We start from the raw sequence: 23703 nt of genomic DNA, 5'->3' as shown, positions 1-23703 counted from the left end.
TCACCCCTGTGCCACCACCATAGTCCCGTGCATTTCCCTCCCTTCCCCCCCCTTTTTGATCCCATTCCCCACTCCACCCCCACAGAATGTCTCTGTATATGGTTGTTCATTATTTTTGTTATTTTCTTGCCTGGTCCATTATACTCCTGCTATGAGTGAAGCCATCCAGTATTTTTCTTTCTCTTTCTGGCTTATCTCACTAAGCATGATCTTAGTGAGATAAGCCTATACCCTTTTTTTACTGCAAGACTTAAACCCTCCCAGGAAGCTGTGCTTATGAGATGTGAGTATGAAGTCCAGAGAGATGCAAAGACATTGCAGTGACCCAAATGAGGACTCTTCTAGGGAGCCTCTGTATTTCTTCCCATCATGTTACTGTTACTCAATAAGAAAGCTGTGAATTGCCTGTTTTAAATCTTCCTTTTCTACAGAAGGGAGCTCTAGTCGAGATTCAATGCCACCTCCCTGAATGTCATTCTCTTCATCTGAAAAATGGGACTAATAACAAGGACCTGATAGAATTGCTGTGAGGATTAAATTACACAAATATGTGCTCAATAAAAATGAGAATTATTCTTTCATCATATAGAGAATTGCATTCAAACCCTCTCAATGTCTTCAGTGGTTCTGCTTTTCACTTTTCAAAGGCAAATTTGATTTCTGCAATAGTCAAGTGTCATGATTTTGGGACTTATAAGTAATGTGTGTGTTAAAGCTTAGAACCAATATATATATATATATATATATATATATATATATTGGTTCTAAGCTTTAACACACACATTACTTATAAGTCCCAAAATCATGACACTTGACTATTGCAGAAATCAAATTTGCCTTTGAAAAGTGAAAAGCAGAACCACTGAAGACATTGAGAGGGTTTGAATGCAATTCTCTATATGATGAAAGAATAATTCTCATTTTTATTGAGCACATATTTGTGTAATTTAATCCTCACAGCAATTCTATCAGGTCCTTGTTATTAGTCCCATTTTTCAGATGAAGAGAATGACATTCAGGGAGGTGGCATTGAATCTCGACTAGAGCTCCCTTCTGTAGAAAAGGAAGATTTAAAACAGGCAATTCACAGCTTTCTTATTGAGTAACAGTAACATGATGGGAAGAAATACAGAGGCTCCCTAGAAGAGTCCTCATTTGGGTCACTGCAATGTCTTTGCATCTCTCTGGACTTCATACTCACATCTCATAAGCACAGCTTCCTGGGAGGGTTTAAGTCTTGCAGTAAAAAAAGGGTATAGGCTTATCTCACTAAGATCATGCTTAGTGAGATAAGCCAGAAAGAGAAAGAAAAATACTGGATGGCTTCACTCATAGCAGGAGTATAATGGACCAGGCAAGAAAATAACAAAAATAATGAACAACCATATACAGAGACATTCTGTGGGGGTGGAGTGGGGAATGGGATCAAAAAGGGGGGGGAAGGGAGGGAAATGCACGGGACTATGGTGGTGGCACAGGGGTGATTTGGTGATAGGAAACCCGCGGGGATTACAATTGAGTTGGAAAAAAATGTGCAAAATGATGTAAAAATAAACTTTTTAATAAAAAAAAAAAAAAAGGTATAGGTAGGCCCTCAGGGCCAGTTCTGTTTCCCAGCCGCTCAGCTAGGGAATGAAGTCTCCTTTCAAGACCATGGGCCTACTCAGTGGTGTGGCCCCTCCAGACACTGTTTCCACTGTCCCCAGAGAAATCATTTGCATCACCATGGGGATTCAATGCTTTCCAGGGCTATGTAGCCTGTATTGTATCTGGACAAGGAACCATTGTTTGGGTAGAAACAGAGGGTGTTTCTCACTGGGGATTTGGGTCTGAATAGGGATCCACATTTCAACAATGCCTCCTTCTGAAGAAATGGGTCATTTTTTTTTTTTTCATACTTGTATGACTTTTTTTCAGACTCAGATTATGGCTCCTAACAACCGTCTCTCCTACAGCGTTTCTTAAGAATGCTAGGTATGTGTTCCTCGGTGTTAAACATTCACAGTATAAACAGCTCCTTGCACGTGAATGTCTTGCCCTGAGCAGACACTGAGCCATGGTAGCCTGGAGCTGCAGCAAAAAGACTGGGACAGGAGGAGGTAGAGGGGCTAGGGTGGTGTACTGATGGATTCATGGGTGGGACCTGGCACTTGTGGCATCTAATCTACCAGGCACATTAGGTACATGTTCCAATTAATCCTATAATCACCTGAGCAGACATTATGCAAGTTTTACAAATGAGGACTGTAATTAGGTAACTGGAGCAAAATCACACAGCTGCTGAGTGTGGAATCTGGGACTGGTTCCCAGATCTCACTCTAAACCTGTTCTCTCTCCATTTCCTGTTTCTTGCTCCCTGGCTGAACTTTGTAAACTTCAATTTTCTCAGACAGTTACCTGGTACGAGTAGGGGAAATGTGCTCTTGAAGGCCTCTAGTGCAGGGCATGCCACACAACAGGCACTCAATAAAATTGTATTTTCTCACCTTGTCTTCCTGCTGCAACAATTCATCTTCTCCTTCTACTTTTTCTCCCCTCCTAATTTTTAATTCCTGCTTTCTTGTCATTCTCATATCCTCTTTTCTTTGTAAATATACAACTTAAGATCCCATTCCAAGACAGCTTTAAAAATAGCCCTGGTAATAAACTGGGTACAAGCCACATATGAAGGAAACTATAAAATGTTGAAAATATAATATAGGGCCTTCCCTGGTGACGCAACAGGGCAACAGGTTAAAGCACAGCTTTATGAAGTTCTCGCAACCATTGCAGTATGAGTTTGACCCCTGGCCAGGGAAGTGACCCACATGGCACGGCAGACCTCTCCTGACCCCCCCGCTGCTCCCCTCAGCAGTGTACTTCATGGATCTGCCTGTTCTGCTTCCCACTCTGTCTCTGGTGAATCTTCTCACACCCCTCACCTCTGGCCTGTACCCCAGTTCTGTATAAATAAATAAATACATCTTTTAAAAAAAGAAAACATAATATAGACCTGAATAGATGGAAAGTTATGTTTTTTAGATGAAAGTCTCAATAGCAAGAACTAAACATCTCAACTTCCAAATTATTCCATAAATTCAATACAACGGAATAAAAGGACTCTTACTTAGAATGATCCCACTAACCAGAATAGTAATATGACTGTTGTGATATATCCAGTAAATTCACTGGGATCCACAGACTACAAGAGGTCTTTGTCTGCTGGGTCAGCGCTGGGTTGGTGACACTAAGGTCCACAGGCTGCAGGGCCAAGAGAACACAGGGCAGGGGACACTGAACAAGCAGGGAGAGGAAAGGTTGTCAACTCTGAGTTCAATATTTAGCTACCAGCCAGGATCACTCACTTAGTTCTACCTCCTGCTGCAGCTTCCATGGAAGTCCTTCTAGTAGAGGGAACTACATTCCCCACAATGCAGCATCCAGGCTCCACTTCCAGTTCCATTCCTTCCTGTCTCAAGGGAAAAACAGTGTTATATCTCTTCTTCCCCTCTCTGTTACCTTCATTATTGTTTAGCTAAAAGTACTTGAAAATTTTTCCTGACAACATAGACATATATATATGGATGAAGAGTATACATTAACCTTTGCATCAAACACAGTTTTTCCTGTAAAAGTTCCTTTAGAAAGTTAAAAAGAAAATTATCATCATATATAATGAAGTAATTATTATTCTACAATACCTCTTTACATATGTATTTCTTCTCATTATATTCCACTGTTTTTGCAACATTTTTCTTCCAATTAGGTTTTACATCTTCTAATCATCTTGCAATTGTTTCAAGTTTTTACCAGATGAGTATATTGGGTCATGCAATACAAGTTGGCACTAACACTGTAAGTGATAAGGAAAGCAGGAGGAGTAATTCTACATATACTGAAGAACAACAAAAGCACTTGAGCATTGTGAGAGACCAGTGAGGTCTGAAAATTAAGACTTCAACTCTGCCGCTCTGTGCCATTTCATGGGATCTTGGATTAGTATGTGACTTCTTAGACACTTTAAAGATAGCTTTCTTTATGTGTAAACTAAATGGATTAGGTGACAAAAATTTTAAAATCCCTTCTAAACAAAACAAAAATCAAAGACTTAAGTTGATTTTGAGAAAGTTGAACAAGGGGCAGATGAGACTGAGAAACCAAACAACAGCAATGCTAACAGCAAACACTGCTGTGTATCAGAACAAGGCTAAATGCTTTAATCACCCTAACTCACAGCGGTATTATGCCAGTGCTGAAGATATTCGAAGTTTAAAATGAATTTAATACACCTAACCTATTGAACATCATAGCTTAGCCTAGCCTACTTAAGAAAGCTCAGAACATTTACACTGTCCTACATTGGGTAAAATCATTTAGCATGAAACCTATTTTATAAAGTACTGAATACCTCATGTTATTTATTGAACACTTTACTGAAAGTGAAAAGATCTGGAGTATTCATTGTTTACCCTTGTGATTATGGGGCTCACAGGCAGCTGTGGCTCTACTTCTGCCCATCTTCATGAGAGAGAGAGAATATATTACACATCACCAGCCGTAGAAAAAAATCAAAATTCAAAATTCAAGATGAGTGCCTATTGCTTTCACACCATGAGAAAGTCAGAAAAGCTTAAATCATCGTAAGTCAGGAACTAACTGAACATATCAAATTGTTTAAAACTTTTTTAAAATTTATTTATGTATACAGGAACTGGGGTGTAGGCAGGGGTGTGGGGAAATGAGAGGATTCATCAAAGAGTGGGAAGCAGAACAGGCAAATGGACTGAAATACATTGCTTAGGGGTGCAGGGGGTGAGACAGGAGAGGTCTGCTGCACCATGTGGGTTAGCTCCCTGTCTGGGGCTCAAATTCATGTTGCAACAGTTGGAGACAGCTTGATAGTGCTGAGATTTAATCGCTTGCACCACCAGGGAGGCTCCCAACAGTGTTTAATTCTTATCTCTACCATTTGAGGTAGAGATTTGTTCTTCCGCTCTTTAGATGTAGAGGCTCAGAGACAGTGACCTCTTAGGTATTTTAGTTTCTTTATCTGTAAATTAAGTAGATTGCACATATAACAAAAAGCAGGGAGTGTGGATTTTAATACAGTTCTAATCCTGAAGTTTGGGATTTTAAAAACTAAATATAACTTCCAGTACATTTCATTTTACAGGCTACCCTGACATTATGCCATTACTGTCTAGGGAGAAGACAGAGAGGGGGTAGTCAAGATGAGGTCTTTAAGTGTTCCTTATTGTATAAGGAAGAAAATATAACCAAATGCTTTTTTTATTCCCTGTGTTGTGCATTTAAGGACAGGGCAATGAATTTCTAGACCAGACTGAATATTATAGCTGTGAGGGCATCCTGAAAATTTCCACTAAGCTCAGAAATGTTTTAGGTAGCTGAAGACAGAGAATGTCTCAGTAGAGCCTTAAAAAAGACACTTCCAGGTCAGGTTCCCTGGCTAGCCTTATGCCAATGATTCATTTACTGTATGATTAAGGGACTGGCTTATGTTTCCAGAACTAATAATTCAAAAGCTTTCCATGGTATTAAACTGAGACACATGAAAAAAACAAAAGGCAATTTACAGCAATCAGAGCATTTAGAAATTAAGATTCAATTTCTGCATCTGCTTAATTTTTCATCAAGAAGATCAGTAATATTTTTTAAAGCCATGAATATGATACAGAGAATTAAAAGTGCAATCAGCTTTAAAATGTACATGTGCTTCCCTGAATGCTTAGGATACTTAGGACTGAGTCATTTTTCACTTCTCTTCTTACATTGCATTTATTTAGACATGTGCCTATGAACAGTCTTTTGAGTAATATTTCTCTCTCAGTTTTGACAGGGCAATGGGTGTGTAACTCTTTTAATTCTAGAAAAACCCTTATAAGCATCAAAGAGTAAAAGTCACACAGAACTATTTATACAAATCCTTTTGGCAAATTACAATAAGCAGACTTCTCTCACTTGGATTTTGGTGTATAATGTTTGAGAATCCCTTCAGTCACATTTCAACAGGTGGATTTTTTGGGGGGAGGAAGGGGGTTACCATCTATTTTTTTAAGGCTTATTTATTTATTCATACAGAACTGGGTACAGGCCAGAGATGCGGAGGGTGAGAGGATTCACCAGGGACAGAGTGGGGAGCAGAACAGGCTGACTGAAAAAGTACACTGCTGAGGGGAGCAGCGGGCGGGTCAGAAGAAGACTGCTGCGCCACGTGGATCACCTCTGGGGCGGGTATCGAACTCATGTTGAGGTGGTTTTGGCTTCTTAGTGCTGTGCTTTAACCCACTGCGCCACCAGGGAGGACCGTTTTATTTATTTTTAAATTGAGATAGCTTTAGGATCTCTGAATCAGGTATCAATATCAGCAACATAGTACACCCACCACCAATTCACCCATAACCCACCACCACAGTCCATTGTGCTTCAACCAGGCCCGTGGTAAGGTTTGTGTGTGCCATCATACTCAATTTCTAAGACCCTATAAAATGACACAGAAAACAGGATTAGAAATAATTCTCTTTCCATTCAAACAATCCTTTGGCTCCTTCCGTTAGTACTTTCATTTTGGCAGGACCACCTATGTTACCTCTGTCAGCAACATACCCCCGCGCCTTTTCCTGTTCCATGGCTTGCTTAGATTTAAGCTTAAATGTCATCCTTTTGGAGAGTATTCCTTACTACCCACTTAAGCATTTTCATTTGGTTCCATTCCTTAAAAATACAATAAAAATGCTTTATAGCATTCAAAGTATAAATATATGTAAAAATACATTTGATTTCTTTCTTTATTCAGACTTCTCTAGTAGGACTATAAATCACATGAGTACAGATTCTCTCTCTCTATACACACACACACACACACACACACACACAATTCCCTGCTGTATTTGTGACCTCAAGGTATACATAATCAATATTGCTTAATAAAAAATTGACACATATATAAAGACAATATAAGAAGGACAATATAAGAAAACCACAGAGGAAAAGCACTCAACAATCTTCCTCAAAGCACTCCACAGGCATCTCTGAAAAGCTCAGAATTAACATTATACTCCAAGGTGAGAGACTAAATTCTTTCCCCCAGTATCACGACTAAGATTAGGATGCCCAGTATCACCACTTCTACTGGACACTGTACTGGGTCACTGTAGCTAGTACAATAAGGATTATAAGAAATACTAACTGCTTAGAGATTATAAAAGAAGTAAAATAGTCTTTATTTGCAGATGGCATAAACTTATATCGAGAACATCTTAAGGAGTGTACCAAAAGACACTATTGGAACTAAAAACACAGGACAGAAGGTCAATATAAAAAGATCAATTTCATTTCTATCAGCTGACAATGAATAATACAAAAGTGAAGTTAAAGAAATAATTCAATTACATTTACAATACTATAAAAAAAGATAAAAATACTCAGGCATATGTTTAACAAAAGAAGTGCAGGAAGTACAGTGAAAAACAAATAGTGGTGTATTTCATATTCACGTAGATTTAGTATTGCTAAGTTAGCAGTTCTCTCCAAGTTAGCATTTCAGTTCAATGCAATTCTTATCAAAATTCCAACAAAGTTTTTTTGATAGAAGTTGAAAAGCAGATCCTAAACTTTACAGAGAAGTACAAAGAGCCTAGGATTGCCAAAAGCACTTTTGAAAAAGAACAAACTTAAAGGACTTACTTATTTGATATTAGACATTATAGAAATCAACTGACTTAAGGAAAGGCATAGGTCAAAATAGAGTCCATAAATAAAATGTACATACATAGTGACTATATTTAATAAAGGTTTCAAGGCAATGCAACAGGAAAAGTTATCTTTTTAATAAGTAATGCAAAGAAAACTGCATATCTAAAAAAAAAAAAAAAAAACTTAGCCCTTTCCTTCATTCCACATATAGAAACTTACTCAAGACAATATAGATCTAAATAAAGAACTAAACCATAAATCTAAAAGCAGATGAAGATGGAAATCTTTTGTAATCTTGGACCAGATAAAAATTCCACCAAAATCACCCTTCATAAAAGAAAAAGTTGACAAATTAGAATTGATCAAAATTGAATGTTCGTCAGTAGAAAGACTAAGAAAATGAACTGACATGTCACATTTTAAAAAGATAACTGATAATGGACTTACACCCAAAACATATATAAATTTAAAAATTTTTGTAACTCAGGAAAGTGAGTTACAAACATACCACTAGAAAAAATGTGCAAAATACTTGAATTCTTCATATAAGATGATATGCAACTTGCAAATACACACATAAAAAGATACTCAATATTATCAATTACTGGGAAAATGTAAATTAAAGCCATAACTAGAGATTACTAAATACCTACTAAAAAGGCTACAATCAAAATGACTGGAAATACCAAGCACTAGTATAGATATAGATGCACATTGTTTTGAGAGATGTCAAATATAAGGAAGATGAATCAAAGAGTGCTGTGGGTAATGTAACCTCAGGGAGGAGGCATGACTTAAGCCCTCATTTGGGCAAATCTCCAAATTGCTCTGCCAGGCTATACATTATTCACAAATGAAATAATTGTGTTAGAGGAGCCACGCAGTGGCACTCCACATAAGTGGAATGGAAAGGAAATGTAAATGCAGGAGGAGGAGAAATATGTGTGAACTGTAAGTGACTTTATTGAGTGTGTAAGAATGAGAGGCCAGTAACCGGCAGCAAGAAGATGGGAAGAAAATCTGGAGTGGGCAAAATCAGATTTTGGTGCTGATGAAACTCCAGTGTAGAAGACTAGACCTGGAAAAAAAGTATAAAGAATATAAATTATAGGAAATATATGTACACGTGTATATGTGTGTATACATGCGCATATGTATGTGTATATATGTATGTGTATATATTCATTCTCACTGTAAATATATATAGATATAGATATATGCAGATATACAGTACAGTAAACTTCTGTCTTATTGGCTCATTGGGGTAAATATTTCCTGATGATTAAATTCCCAAGCAAATCATTGAATATCTTTAATACATAATAGTGAAATGCACTAGCAACTGGAAAGTTTCTGTTTACTACATTTCTGACATCTTGATTTCTCCTGTGAGCTTTTAATACTTTCTTAAATTAAAATAAAATTTCATTTATCTATTAGTAAAAAGATGAGTTATTAATATACATCAAATTTTTAACTTGACGTGCCTGAAAATGCTTATTGCAATACCTCACAAATTATTGAATGTTTTTGGTAACTTGAAAATTTTATCAAGACATGGTGCATATTTTTATGAGGCATCAATGGCTTTATATTATAGACAAGATTCAGAGGAAATAAATATGAACAATATATCTCATTAAATAATACTCTAGCGAGGCCCTCCCTGGTGGCCCCGCAGGTTAAAGCACTGCACTAAGAAGCTTAAGCCACTTCGCATGAGTTCGATCCCCGCCTGCCCCAGAGGTGACCACATGGCGTGGCAGACCTCCCCTGACCTGCCCGCTACTCCCCTCAGCAGTGTACTTCATCAATCTGCCTGTTCTGCTCCCCACTCTGTCCCTGGTGAATCCTCTCACCCTCCGCATCTCTGGCCTGTACCCAGTTCTGTATGAATAAATAAATAAATCTTTTTAAAAAGTACTCAAGCGAAAATATGTATATTTAATAAGACAAATATTTAATAACTTTTACTAAGATAGCCTGATAATAATTCAGAGTATGTGCCACCTGATTTAAATTTTAGCAAAATTAGCATCTTCCTAGTTCTTCCTTTGACTGGGCAGTTTGACACAATACAGCACACAGCACACATCATTTAAGTGGTCTTTTATATCACAAATTTTATATAATATTGGACTAGTGGAGGGGTAAATGTTTACATCACACCATTTCACTTAATGCAACACTAATATTTGATTACTCAGTCATTATCTATCAGGATTCTACCCAATAAGAGGAAAACTAATGCTTCACCACTAAACATTTTCATTGTTGAAGAATGCTTTTTTCTTCAGATAAACAAATGCTTATAATGCTTATAAAATTTAAGTAATGATGGGCCTCCCTGGAGATGCAAGGTGTAAAGTCTCAGCACTATGAATCTCTCCACAGCCATTGCAGGTGCAGAGTTTGATCTCTGGCCAGGGAGCTGACCCACATGGCACAGTGACTCTCCTGTCTTGCCCACTGCTCCCCTCAGCAGTGTGTTTCAGTCAATCTGTCTGTTCTCCCCACTCTGTCTTTCACCCCCTGTAACTCTGGCCTGTACCCCAGTTCTTAAATACGTAAGCAATAAATCTCTAAACAAAAATAAGGTTTAAGTAATGAAAATTAGGTATTCATATCATACTCTTATTCCACAGGTGGAAATGTCATTTGGCCATATCAACTCTGGAGAACTCCAGAAGCTCTTTGTTAAAGAAAGCAGTTCTTCTTGGACATGAGTCTTGTTGGGCAGTGAGTTGCTTCTGGCACTCATTTCCTCAGGAGGGAAAGAAAATCTCTTCCAGGGTTTATCTAAACTGCAAACATCTAAATACCTACTGAATTTTATTGCCCTAAAATCTTCTCTAAATTTTTTAGTTAAAAAAATTATTTTAATTTATGCATATAAGAGCTGAAACGTAGGCCAGTGATCCAGGTTGAAGGGTAAATGAAATGCATTGCTAATGGGTGCAGTAGGCAAGACAACGGAGGTCTGCTGTGCCATGTTGGCCACCTCCCTCACCAGCGATCAAACTCCTGCTGCAGTGGCTGCTGAGAGAGAACTTCACTGCTGAGATTTAATCCCTTGCACCACCAGGGAAGCCCCAGTTTTGTTTTTTTTTAACTGATTCAATGTTTCAAATATTAATATACTTACATAAAATGGAAAAAGTACATAATACCACAAATGGAAATCCAGAAAAGTTGCTTTAAAAATAAGGTAATAAAAAAAAAAATAAGGTAATAATATTTGCTACAATATGGATGGAATGGGTTTATGCTAAGTGAAATAAGTTTGATGGGGAAAGATAAACAACAGATGATTTCACTAATATGTAAAATATAGAGAAACAAAAGAAAGGAACATAAAACCAAACAAACCTTAAACATCTGTAGAATCGAGGCTAACAGAGGTGGATGGGGGCAAAATGGAGAGGGGACCAATGGATTATAATAGAGGAATTGGGTGCTTTTGTGGTGGGTATGATGTGGTCACATACATCTGAAAAGGTGTGAAAACTACTCCCCTAAATCATATACAGTGTATATAATACAATAAAAGCATCATAAAAGAAACCAATAAACTAAATGAAATCTTTTTAATTTACTCATTAATTATGAATGGTAGCTTGCCAAAGTTTCTGGGGAGGTGTTGAAGAAGAAAACAAGACTGAGTCTTTCACCTTGCCTATTAAGAACAGTCAAGGGGTAATATGTATACATCAGGTGAATCATCTTACCAATGGAATCATCACAACTATTGGTTGTGTTATCCAGCACATATATAGGTTAGATAAGCTCCTTTCCATATTTTGAACAAGATCTATTTTAGAATTAAGAAAAAAACTTTAATGTTTCTCTTACTTTTCCTCCTTGGGGCTATTTTCTCTTCTTAAGCTAGAATTCAAGCAACTCCCATCATTCTGCAGGTAATTTTCACCAAAATCCAAAGATTATGTTAAGTGACAAACACATTCTCACTTTCAAAATTATGTCTTCTCTGCTACTATAGCTGGCTAAAGCCACAGTCTAAGTTTTATTACACAATTTTACTTATTTTAAGCCAAATTTTTTTTCCTGGTTTTTCCCTGCCTAGATCCTACTTCTGTTCTCTTAAGACATTCTGAAAAGTCCCATCCTTTTCGTGTGAGACAGTTCCTCCAATAATTGAACACAGCAATATTGGCTTCTTTCATTGTTCATCTTTAAAAACCAAATTGCCTCTTGTTTCAATGGTTTCTTGAGATAAATCTTTTTCTAAGTTTCAAACCTATGGAAATGTTGAAATACAATGGGCGCTGTAATGTAATACTTCTGCTCCAAGTCACTGTTACTCAGGGAAAGTCACTGATAATAGTATGTAGTTGAAAAGGATGGGGCCTGGTGGATCTATGTTAAGGATGGCTCCTTAGGGATGTGATTCTATTGCATCCTTCTAGGGATTAGGTGGAGGCTAGACCATCTCCTGTGAGCAATTTGGAGTCAGAGGAAGGAAATGAGCACCAGTCTCTGCAGAGCGCAGGAGACTTAAAGAGGGAAGGAATATTTGTAAGTAGTTGGGGCTTACCCCCAGTGCTGAGGAGTGCCTGCCGCTCCGCTTCTCCATGTCAAGATGGGCACAAGGAGTAACTGTAAGATGGGCAGTGCCTTGACTAGGTTGGCCTCCATGTGTTTGAGGTGAGGGAAATCATGGCTTTGACCTAGAGTAAATCCTCACTGTCCTGAGAGTAGTTAATGGCAGACCAGCAGGCTCTGCTAAGCTGTATGACGGTTCTCATTCTGGGTGCTGGAGCTGTGTCAGGCCTCTATGGGGAAGCAGTTGCCCAACAAAGAATAATTTGCAGACCTATTTTTAAACTATAGGAAATGCTGAATTACTGCTGAAAAAGAAAGATGGCTTTAGGTTTGGTTTTGTGTCCAGGTATCTAGCCTCTCTTCTATACTTTGCTACTTTTGCTGTTACAATAGCAGAAATGCAGTCTTCAAAATACTTATTAGTGAATTCTTATGCATAGATTTTTTACTTTCTTCTTATTGGAAAAACTTCCTTGCACCAGTGATTTCAAAAAGGAATCCCACTTACTGTGACCAGACTGAAGTAGGAGTACCTTTACTCCATACTTCCTTTCCTTATTTGTCTGTTTCATCCTAGAGGGTATGGCCTGCTTACCTGGGTCTGGGATCAGGTAGGGGAGCAGAGCAGTGACCTTATAGCTCTTTGTCATAGAGTTTGTTCTGTGGTTCTGTCTGAGGCAGGGAGGTAAGATTCAAGAGACATTTTTTGGTTGAATGGAACCTGTGACCCAGGGCAGTGTTTTCGGTTTGGGGTGGTGAAAGAGATGCTTGTCACACACACATGCTTTTCAGTTATCTGGCTCCTTGGGCAGTGTATGTGCGCATATTAGTGCTTCATTTAAGTGACTTGAAGTTGCAGAGACTGGTGCTCATTTCCTTCCTCTGAATCCAAATTGCTCTCAGATGGTCTAGCCTCCACCTAATCTCTAGAAAGATGCAACAGAATCTCACCCCTAAGGAGCCATCCTTAACATAGATCCACTGGGCTCCACCCCTTTCGCTTACATACAATTATCAGTGACTTTTCCTGAATCATGGTGACTTGGAGCAGAAGTATTACCTTACGGTGCCCATTATATTTGCCATGTACATGATATTTCCCTGTAAGGATGTGATAAATACACAAGCTGTGATCCAGTTGGATTCTAAATTTGAAAAATAAAGAATATAATCTTCTTCCTTGTAATGTGTAACTATTATTCTAATCTTGTGAAATCTTATGGAAAACTCAATGACCAAAACCCTTTATCATTTGTCACCAAGGGTACTATATCTCTCCTGAAATGATAGACGATTATTTTTTGAGCCAGTATTTAACAGTGTCTTAAATCGATTTGTTATATTATTTTTCATGTTGGAATAGGAGCTCGGAAAATGTCTCTTTTTGCACTTCTGTAATTTCATTCCTTTCTAAGGCCAGTTATGATAGTGATGTCAAGAAGAGACAGTGCATTTGTGACAAAGGGCACAAACATAGGCATGCAGACCACCTCCTTGATTCAGAACTCAGCTGATTCAGTCAGTGGTAAAACAGGGACTCTCTTAGAGTGACAAGCTTTCACACTGGCACCAGATCTCTAGTTTAGAAACTGCATCAGTGAAAAAGGACTAGGAAGCCCTGAATATCAAAACCTACTAATGATGCTGGTAGTTCATCTGCCATAACTGAAACCACAATTGATCCTCCATGAAGGAAAGCTCTTTACCCTCTTTACCCTCCAGATTCAGCCAGGAATGATAAGGAAGCACCCTTGGAAATACAGGCTGTTGATGGTGTTGGTCACTGGAGTTTCCAAAAGTGGCTCTTTGGGTGGCATTTAAGGAAGTCAGTTGACCCAGTGTCAGAGCAGAGGGATTCTTTCCTCCGAACAACCATGTTTCCATTCAGCTTCCCTCATAGGAGCCTATATGAGGACAGGTTTGAAAATACTGCCCTCTAGGAGAGCCTGTGGTCATGGGATGATGCCTCTCAGCAACTCAGGCATGATCTTGCTGAACTGGGGAAGCTGTCTTTGACAATGGAGCTCTCCAGAATCTCTGTGCTTCTCTAATTTTTACTGGGGCCTCACACAAATGACTGAAGCTGATGGCTGTCATTCTGAGGTCTTTTTAAATAGAACTCCTGCCCCCAAGAGAGAGCCTCATCCTTGCCCTCCTCCACCCTGAAGTCTGAAGACTGGACTTAGATCTAAACCTGGATTATAAGCATTTAGCAGGATAGCCCTACCATTTGGGAAAGGTTTGGGTTCCTAAAATACACAAGGTTTTCAAACCAATGGCAATTAACCCAAATTCAAACTCTTTTTTTGAAAGGCTGAGTTTTCTGGACAGCTAGCCCTGAGGTCTTTCCGTCAGTAGGAAATAGGTGGAGGAGCTAGAGAAGGCAGGGTACATGACACCCTGAGTGCTTTGGTTACCATGGAAACTGGAGTGTGAGAAACCATAGCAGTTGCTAAAGAGCTATTGAACATTCCCTCAGATAGGTTTGGGACCAGCAGACTCAGTTGGGAAAAGTGTTACTTCACATTGGGGTCTTTTTCTCATAGCAAGGGTTGCTTTTACACTGTCCTTGAGCTGCTCAACAAAAGAAATATGATCTCTTAATTGCTTCACCACTTTCATTCCTATTTGATGATCAGAAAAAATTGTATGCATTGTTTTCCTTTTATGATCACAACATATCCTGAGATTCTTTGTTTTCACGCCAACAAAAATGGCACCTATAATATATCCTTCATTAGATGCTATATATGTATGTATCTTTACATATATTTGTGTGTATATATATATATATATTATTTTTTGTGAGTCCCTTGAAATAAGGTTGTAAATATCATACTATTTTATATATGTTTCTTCAGCATGACATGCATCTGCTATAATGAGGATACTGTCTTGAGAATTTTCTTAAGAAAATTAACAGCATTTTAATAAATTTAAAATGTTATACTATACATATCATAGAAATTTTTCCTACTATTCAAATGTCCTTTCAGCTTATTTAAAAAAAAACAACTCAGTATCAAGTAAAGTATCTTACATTGCATTTAGTTTTCCAGACTCTACAATATAGACAAATGTCTCTAACTTTGCAGAAATTTTACAAGTTAAAGTCATCCTCAATTTGACAAGTGAAAGCCCACGACCCTCTCTAGAGGTAGATAAACAAAAATAATTTAGAGAAAGATTAGTATTTCCTTTGAGAGTTACTTTTTTATATGTAATAGTTTGTTTTTACACAATTTTGTGCCATTTCCCATTTCAATTGTAATCTGTGTGGGTTTCCCATCACCAAAGCACCCATGTACCATCACCATAGCCTTTAAGAGTTTGTTAAGCCGTTACAATAGAGAGTGGTTTCTTGTGCTCCAGCAGACCACATCCCAGGTCCATCTTTGGGAAACCTATCAGGCTGGATCTTCTCCACCTATGGATCGTGCAATTCCATTTTTTAGCTTGCCTACAAAACCTTCCCAGGGAATTGTTTCTTGTTGATTTGGAGCACTCATGTAAAACAGTTGAGGTCATTTTGAAGGCTGAGTCTCCCTTCATTCATATCACTTGCCATTCTGACTTGAGACTTGCCCATGTACAAAGCGTACGTTTATAGCAGGAGAGATGAGCAGGGCACAGATGTTATTCAGCAGAACTAGCTCAGGGGAAACAAAAGTTAAGATAAATGCAGAGTCTCAGCTTCGCTAGTAAAGGAGATTGACCAAAGGTATCAAAATCTGTCTATTCCAAGTAGAACAGCCAACAATTGATGAAAGGGAGTACTGATGTCTTCAAAAGTAAGCAGTGAGGCCCTCCCTGGTGGCGCAGCAGGTTAAAGCACAGCACTAAGAGGCTAAAGCCACTTCCACATGAGTTCGATTCCCACCTGCCCAGGAGATGACCACATGGTGTGGCGGACCTCTCCTGACCCACCTGCTGCTCCGCTCAGCAGTGTACTTCATCAGTCTGCCTGTTCTGCTCCCCACTCTGTCTCTGGTGAATCCACTCACCGCCCCCGCGCCTTTGGCCTGTACCCCAGTTCTATGTACAAATAAATCTTTAAAAAAGAAAAAAAAAGTGAGCAGTGAACCTTGAGGGGAGTCTAATGCAGGATGCTCGTAATTCAGGCAGCAGGTGTGACAGTAAAAAGGAAATTTGTCCCTGGACAAATGACTCCCTGCTCCTAAGCATTTAATATTTTCCTGTCCCTTCTGTAAAGTCAAGCAAGACTACAATGGTGATTTTATTTATCTGGGGGGTAGACCTAACTTTCAAAATGAAACAGAAATAGTAGATGAAAAGGCGCCACCACCAGGCTACAATGGCTTGATAGCACTGTTCCTCAGTTGGACATTCAAAATACAATATCCCAAACCAGCATGCTTTCAGGGGGTGGGTATGCTTTTGTCACCATCTGATCTTCTCAATTTTTTTTTTTGATCTTCTCAATTTTATCAGCTTAATCATACTTTACCTTTTGATGCGGAATTGAGCTAAACAATAAAACAAGCAAAATCTCAATTCCCCTCAAACTGTTTTCATTAATATGACCTCTGTTTTACCAGACATCTTCAGTCTCCTGTATTTTCACTTGGGGTAAATATAACAGTATATTTGCTGTTTCAGGGGATTTCTTATGTTCTGCTCCCTCCAGCAAATTCTCCCATTTTCTTAGCTCCTGAGCTTCTGGTGGGTTACCCTGATTCTTCCCATATTTTTACAGAGTCATCTCCTGAAGCCCAGAGATGCCCCCTGGTAAATGAAGCATTCCCAGTGTTATTCTCTTGCAGGTTGTAACAGCCAGAAGAGGCTACATAATGCTGCAGTAACACATGGCTTCCAAATCACAATGGCTGACAACATAAAGATTTCTTTCTCATTACACTTCATGTTCATTACAAGTCAGTGCCACTTTGCTCCTACAGTTTTTACCGTGGGCCTCAGGATGATGGAACAGATTCTCTCTGGAATATTGCCAGTCTCATGGTTGAGAAAAAGGAGAAATGGCAAACCACAAACTGGACCTAAAAGTGACTGTCTGGCAATGACAGTCTCTTTATTGGTCAGAGAAATCACATGGACAGACCTATTGTCAGTAGTATGGGGAGTACAATCTACCCCTTGGAAGCAAGTATTCAAGCACGGGATTCCAGTTCACTCTAAGTTTTGCTGCTACTGGATATGCTGGTCTCTATTGTGATCTATATGTCTTTCAGGATATATCTTCTCTACTGTCAAGATATATGTGCCATTGTGCAGGGACCGGGAACATCTGAGTCATAGACTAGGACTAAAATTCTGACTGGTGTATTGACCCCCCCAGTTCTTCCATTAACCAGTTTACAGTGATTTTGTTTCTTCTCATTCCAACATTAATTGATCTATTGTAGGTTTGTGCTTGACTTAAGATCAGGCTTAGGTCAGGACTGACAAACTAAGATCAAGTATGGTTGCCTCATTTCCCCCTCCTCCTGGCATCTGAGTCAGAGGCCTTTGCTAAGCTTGCTTTCAGACACATTCAGCTTTGTCCTGAGAAGAAGGAAGCAGACAGACAGATTGTTGGGTCCCTTCCTGTTTTTGTTTTATTTGATTATTGTCATTGTAATTTTTCATCTTGGCTGATCATTTCATAATAGTTGACCGACAGACTTCAACTTGCCTCATGTTTCTTTCTTGATGTGATTTTTCTTTTTAGCATTCTTTTTCAACCCCGGTTCACTCTAGGTTTTGGTCTGCCTGGTACTATTGTCACATATTTTTGTTAATTCTTTTCCATTGATTTCTCTGTAACTCAAATTTCCCCAGGTCTCTCAAGGCCATGAGTTCAAATGAGATCATATTTATAGTAATGTTTCCAATTTCTTTAACTCATGAAGACCTCCTGATATCATCAAAGATCTCTCTGATTTTTTTCTGGGTATGTCAGCAGTGAAGGCTTAGTTCAGCAGTCCTCTCATTTGCTATCTAGACTCCCAAATGAAGATCCGTTGTTGGGAATCCAACTTGACAACTTGGCTCTTTAGAAACCAACTGAGATCAATCCAATCAATTTGGAGAGTTTACAGTAATAATTCAAAGTCATTTTTCAGCATATATGAATATACTACCTCCTCAGAAAAATTCTATTAGACTAGTAAAAATGAAATCTTTATGAACTTTCATTCTCCTTACTTGTCTCTAAGTACATGCTTTTTCAGTTTGCCTTTGCATACTGGGTCTTTCTGCTCTTGAAACGACACTCATAAGATTCTCTAGTCCTCCCCGAGACCCAAAAATCAATTTCTGAGAGGATCCCACTCGTTCAGTGATGATCAGAATTCCTGGACTATATTTTTTTTTTTTTAAAGATTTATTTATTCATACAGAACTGGGGTACAGGCCAGAGATGCGGAGGGTGAGAGGATTCACCAGAGACAGAGTGGGGAGCAGAACAGGCAGATCGACGAAGTACACTGCTGAGGGGAGCAGCGGGCGGGTCAGGAGAGGTCTGCCGCCATGTGGATCTCCTCCAGGGCAGGCGGGGATCGAACTCATGCGGAAGTAGCTTAAGCTTCTTAGTGCAGTGCTTTAACCCGCTGCGCCACCAGGGAGGGCCCTCCTGGACTATATTTTAAGTAAAAGTCAAGGACAAAGTTTAGTTAGTAAAAATAATGGATTCTGGAGGTTCATTCAGTGATTTGGTAGCATTTATGGAAATGAGGGGAGAAAGAGTTTTCTTGAGCATGTCAGTTTTTATAACAAAATATCATAGACTGATGACTTAAACAATAGAAATTTATTTTCTCACAGGTCTGGAGGCTAAGAGTTTAGGATCAAGGTCTTGGCAGTTTGTTTCTTTTGAGGTATCCCCTTGGCTCACAGATGGTCACCTTCTTGCTGAATCTTCCCATGCTCTTTCCCCATATCTGCAAAATCTGGGGTCTCTCTGTGCATCCCTAACTCTTCTTCCTAGAAGGACACCAGTCAGATGACATTAGGTGTACTCCAGGGCCTCATTTTCAAGTCTTTGTGTCAAAATGGAGTCACATCAAGAGGTGCTGAGTCAGGGCCCTCCCTGAATAGCCACAGCCACTGCAGCACAAGTTTGATCCCCAGCTAAGGAGGTGATCCACATGGTGCAGCAGATTTCTCCTGCCCACTTCTCCCCTCAGCAGTGTATTTAAGTACATCAGCCTATTCTGCTTCCCACTGTTTCTGGTGAATCCTTTCACGCCCCTCACCTCCAGCCTGTATCCCAGTATGCACAAATAAAATTTTTTAAAAAGATGTGCTGAAGGTTCACTTTATAAACTTTGGGGACACAACTCAGTTCATAATATATTTCCTAATAAATAACCCCAAAATTTAGTGACAAAAATCCATTTTTTTAAAGATTTATTTATGTATGCATACAGAACTGGGGTACAGGCCAGAGATGCAGGGGTGGTGAGAGGATTCACCAGCGACAGAGTGGGGAACAGAACAGGCCAACTGAAAAAGTATACTGCTGAGGGGAGCAGCGGGCGGGTCAGGAGAGGTTTGCCACGCCATGTGGATCTCCTTTGGGGTGAACTCATGCTGAAGTGGCTTTAGCTTCTTAGTGTTGTGCTTTAACACAGCCCAGCAGCGAGGGCTGAAACACAGCACATTTTCAATTTTATACCTTGCAACACTTTAAAATTTGTTTATTACTTCTGACTGACAGCTTTTGGTGAATTTTTAGGATTTTCTATATATAATATTATGATGTCTGAAAGTAGTAATGATTTTACTTTTTCCTTTCTAACTTCAATGGTGTTTATTTCTCCCCCCTGCCCCCCGCTATTTTTTTTTTCTTGTTTTGGTAATTTCTCTGGCAAAGATTTCTATTACTATGTAGAGTAAAAGTGGTGCTAAGGCATCCTTGTCTTGTTCCTTAATTATTCTGGATTGGATATGGGGCATTGAGACTTTTATATTGCTTGGGTTAAGTGTTGTATGTTCATTTAAAAATTCTTGAGTATTTTCTGACTGGTAGGTAAGGTGACTAGCAAGATAGCTTGATACTTTGATGTTTCATAGAAGTCTTTTTAAGGTGGCTCCAGAATTTATTTTCTGGATTTAATTTAGTCCCTTTTGAATACCTATTCTTTTGGGGATCCTTAGTCAATGCCTTTTGTACTCAAAGAGACTTTCCAGTTTGGTTAAAAGAAACTTAATGTGTTAGCCAGGGGACTTTTCATCTTAGTTATGCAGAAATTATTCCTTCCTTCAATGTTGCTTTTATCCAGTTTCATAAAGTTTCATAATAGGCATCTGCAGATGCAGGGGAACTTCAAAACAAACTCTGAAGTCCATTCTCTGTACAGCTCAGTCCTCTCTGGAGTTCTTGTCATACAAAACTATTAGCCTGAAATCTAAGCACCTTAATTATGGAAGATTACCAAATTTTGTGTCACAGCCCAAGAATTAACCTAAAAGAAAATCTATAAAATCTATGAAATGGTGGACGGTCCTTTTTATTTGTTTTGTCTTTACTGCCTTTTGTCTACATGTGTTAAACAAGATACTTCCCATGTTTTGTCTACTTTTCTAGGTGTTTAAGATGGGAACGTAATTCCAGATTCTTATTCTTTCTTGGCAGGAGCCAAAATTGGGAGGGATATTTTAATGACTAATCAAAACACTTAAACTAAGGAGATTATCCTAGATTAGTTCATTATTAGATATAGATTACTTCAATTGTGTACTAATCCATGTATAAATTCAAAGATTATGCAGGTAATAATTTATGCATAAATTCTTTAAAAATATAAACTCACAATTGGATTCCTATATCAGCAAATACATTTAAGAAATTTCTTCTGCATCAGAAGGATTCCCAATTAAAGAGAAAGAATTATACTGATGTAGTCTCTTTTGCTTGGCCCTTTATTTATTTTCCTAACCTCCTGTTTTAAAAAATTTAATCTAGGGTATATGCATGGCTAATAATTTCTGAACTTTATCATCCTTTATTCTGACATACTCCTGTCTTCTCTCATTACCACATCTTTATAATTTTTTTCATTTATTTAGAAATAGGTCCAAGTTAGTGGTCCTTTCACTCCTCACACCATCCATTTGAGGGAAAGCGATTATTAGGGCAGAATTTACCAATGTTCTTTTTTTTTTTTAAGATTTATTTATTTATTCATATAGAACTGGGGTACAGGCCAGAGATGCGGAGGGTGAGAAGATTCACCAGAGACAGAGCAGGGAACAGAACAGGCAGATCGACGAAGTACACTGCTGAGGGGAGCAGCGGGTGGGTCAGTAGAGGTCTGCCATGCCATGTGGATCTCCTCCTGGGCAGGCGGGGATCAAACTCATGCAGAAGTGGCTTAAGCTTCTTAGTGCAGTGCTTTAACCTGCTGCGCCACCAGGGAGGGCCCACCAGTGCTCTATTTTCACAAGAATAAAATATTGTTCCAGAATCTTTCTGTTCAGGAAAATTCTCTACTCTTACTATATCTTGTCTCTCAGTAAGAGGGAAGCATTTTAAAAGACATTTTTTGAAATATATTCTCTTACAGCAGTCATACTAATCCATTCCTCTTTTAGTTTAATTTTATTCAAGTGATCTCTGAATCCATTTTACTGAGTGGTTAGATGTATATATTGGTTTTAGTACAGAATATAGTAAATTCTTTCTAAATTACATTGTTTCACAGTTAAACAATCATTATTTATTATTTTCCCCCAAACCTTTATGCTCTGCTGTTTCACATGTAAGAGTATGTGAAATATTGACAGTGTTGTCAATGGTCACCAAATCTTCAGATTAGTATGAAAGAATCTCAGGCTTGAGAAAAAAAATGATTTGATATATAAAAGGAGAAGAGGAAACATAAACACATTTGTATATATTATTTGCAGAGGTCTGGTAAATATAAATAGTGTTTATTACTTTATTATTCATTAGAATTTTGTGAGTTTTAATGATTTTAAGAAACACAATATATTCCAAGGGCATAATTTAGCATTGCAAATAGCTGTAAATGTACATAAATTTAAGGAAAAGTAATATATACACTCAAATGAAAAATAGCTAGCTGTATGTGTCTTGAATATCAAACATGATAGAGCCATATACTGCCAGCTGGTTAGAGCAGTGAGTATACGAAGAGCAGTCAGGGGCCCTCTCTGATGGCACAATGGGTTAAAACATAGCACTATGAAGACAGCTGCAGCAGCTTCAGCACAAGTTCAACCCCAGGCCAGGGAGGTGGCCCACATGGCACAACAGATCTCTCTTGTTTTGCCTGCTACTCCCCTTAGCAGTGTACTTTGTCAATCTGCCTGTTCTGTTCCCCACTCTGTCCGTGGTGAGTCCTCTCACTGCTCCTGCACCTCGGGCATGTACCCCAGTTCTGTAGGCATAAATAAATAAATCTTAAAAAAAAAAAACAGAGCAGTCAGAGCAAAAAACAAAGATAGCATAAAATATATAGATATTTTTATAATACCTAAAGTCGGAAGTATTTATATACCTTGCCAGACACAGTTAATATTAGTATCTAAGCATCCTAGATAACTAATGAGGACATTAAAAAGGTAAGTAACATACTTAGTGGAGGACTATGGGTGCTTTGGTGGTGGTTGTAATATACGAACACATATCTGATGGTGTGATTTTATACCTCTAAATCATATACAGTGTTGATCAATGTTACCTCAATAAAAGTCAATAAATAAAAGAGACAAGAAAAAAATAACTTTTCCCCTAATGTTTGATGAAGTTCCTTCTCTGTCCTCAGGAACATGAACATTACTTCAGGTTTTGAAACATGAGATAGCTTATGAAACCAAAGAAAGTGGTAAGAGGGCTGAATGTCTTGATATTCTGGCTACATTCAAAAGTTATGTAGCATTTCCCAGAACCATTATACATATGTCACACACACACACTGAGAGGTTGAAGACTCAATTATATATTAGTCTTAGAAATAAGAGTGAACTGTATGAATATCACCTTAATGTTCAAAATGTATTGACACATTACCTTAGGGAAATTCTTATAAAATTATAGGAAAATTCTTATAAAAATAATAATAATATAAAGATTATATATAATAATCTTCCTGGTGGCCACAACAGGAAGCACTGCAAGCTAGGCACAGCCACTTCAGTGTGAGTTCACTCCCCGGCCCTGTAGCTGATCCAACCTCTCCTGAACCGCCTGCTGCTCCTCTCAGCAGTGTACTTCGTCCATTTGCATGTTCTGCTCCATTTGCATGTTCTGCTCCCTACTCTGTCTCTGCTGGATTCTCTAACCACCCCTGTACCTCTGGCCTGTACCCCAGTTCTGTATGCATAAATAAATAAATCTTTAAAAATAATAATATATAAAAACTAGTATACTAAAAGGTATTCTTCAGTGTAATAACTCTGAAAACTAAATTCAAAAGAATGTTGAAAGGTAGATATGACTTCTCGTTAAATATTGTAGACTGA

General features: G+C 38.4%; 1 pseudogene; it reads left to right on the top strand.

Annotated features, from left to right (window-relative positions):
• The window catches only part of LOC101628137, a 28996-nt pseudogene that overhangs the window by 2778 nt on the left and 2515 nt on the right, over window positions 1–23703 (top strand).

This window comes from Condylura cristata, unplaced genomic scaffold (assembly GCF_000260355.1).
Source record: "Condylura cristata isolate star-nosed mole 26May11 unplaced genomic scaffold, ConCri1.0 scaffold00006, whole genome shotgun sequence".
Lineage (NCBI taxonomy): Eukaryota > Metazoa > Chordata > Mammalia > Eulipotyphla > Talpidae > Condylura > Condylura cristata.
This window is presented reverse-complemented; position numbering and strand designations above follow the sequence as displayed.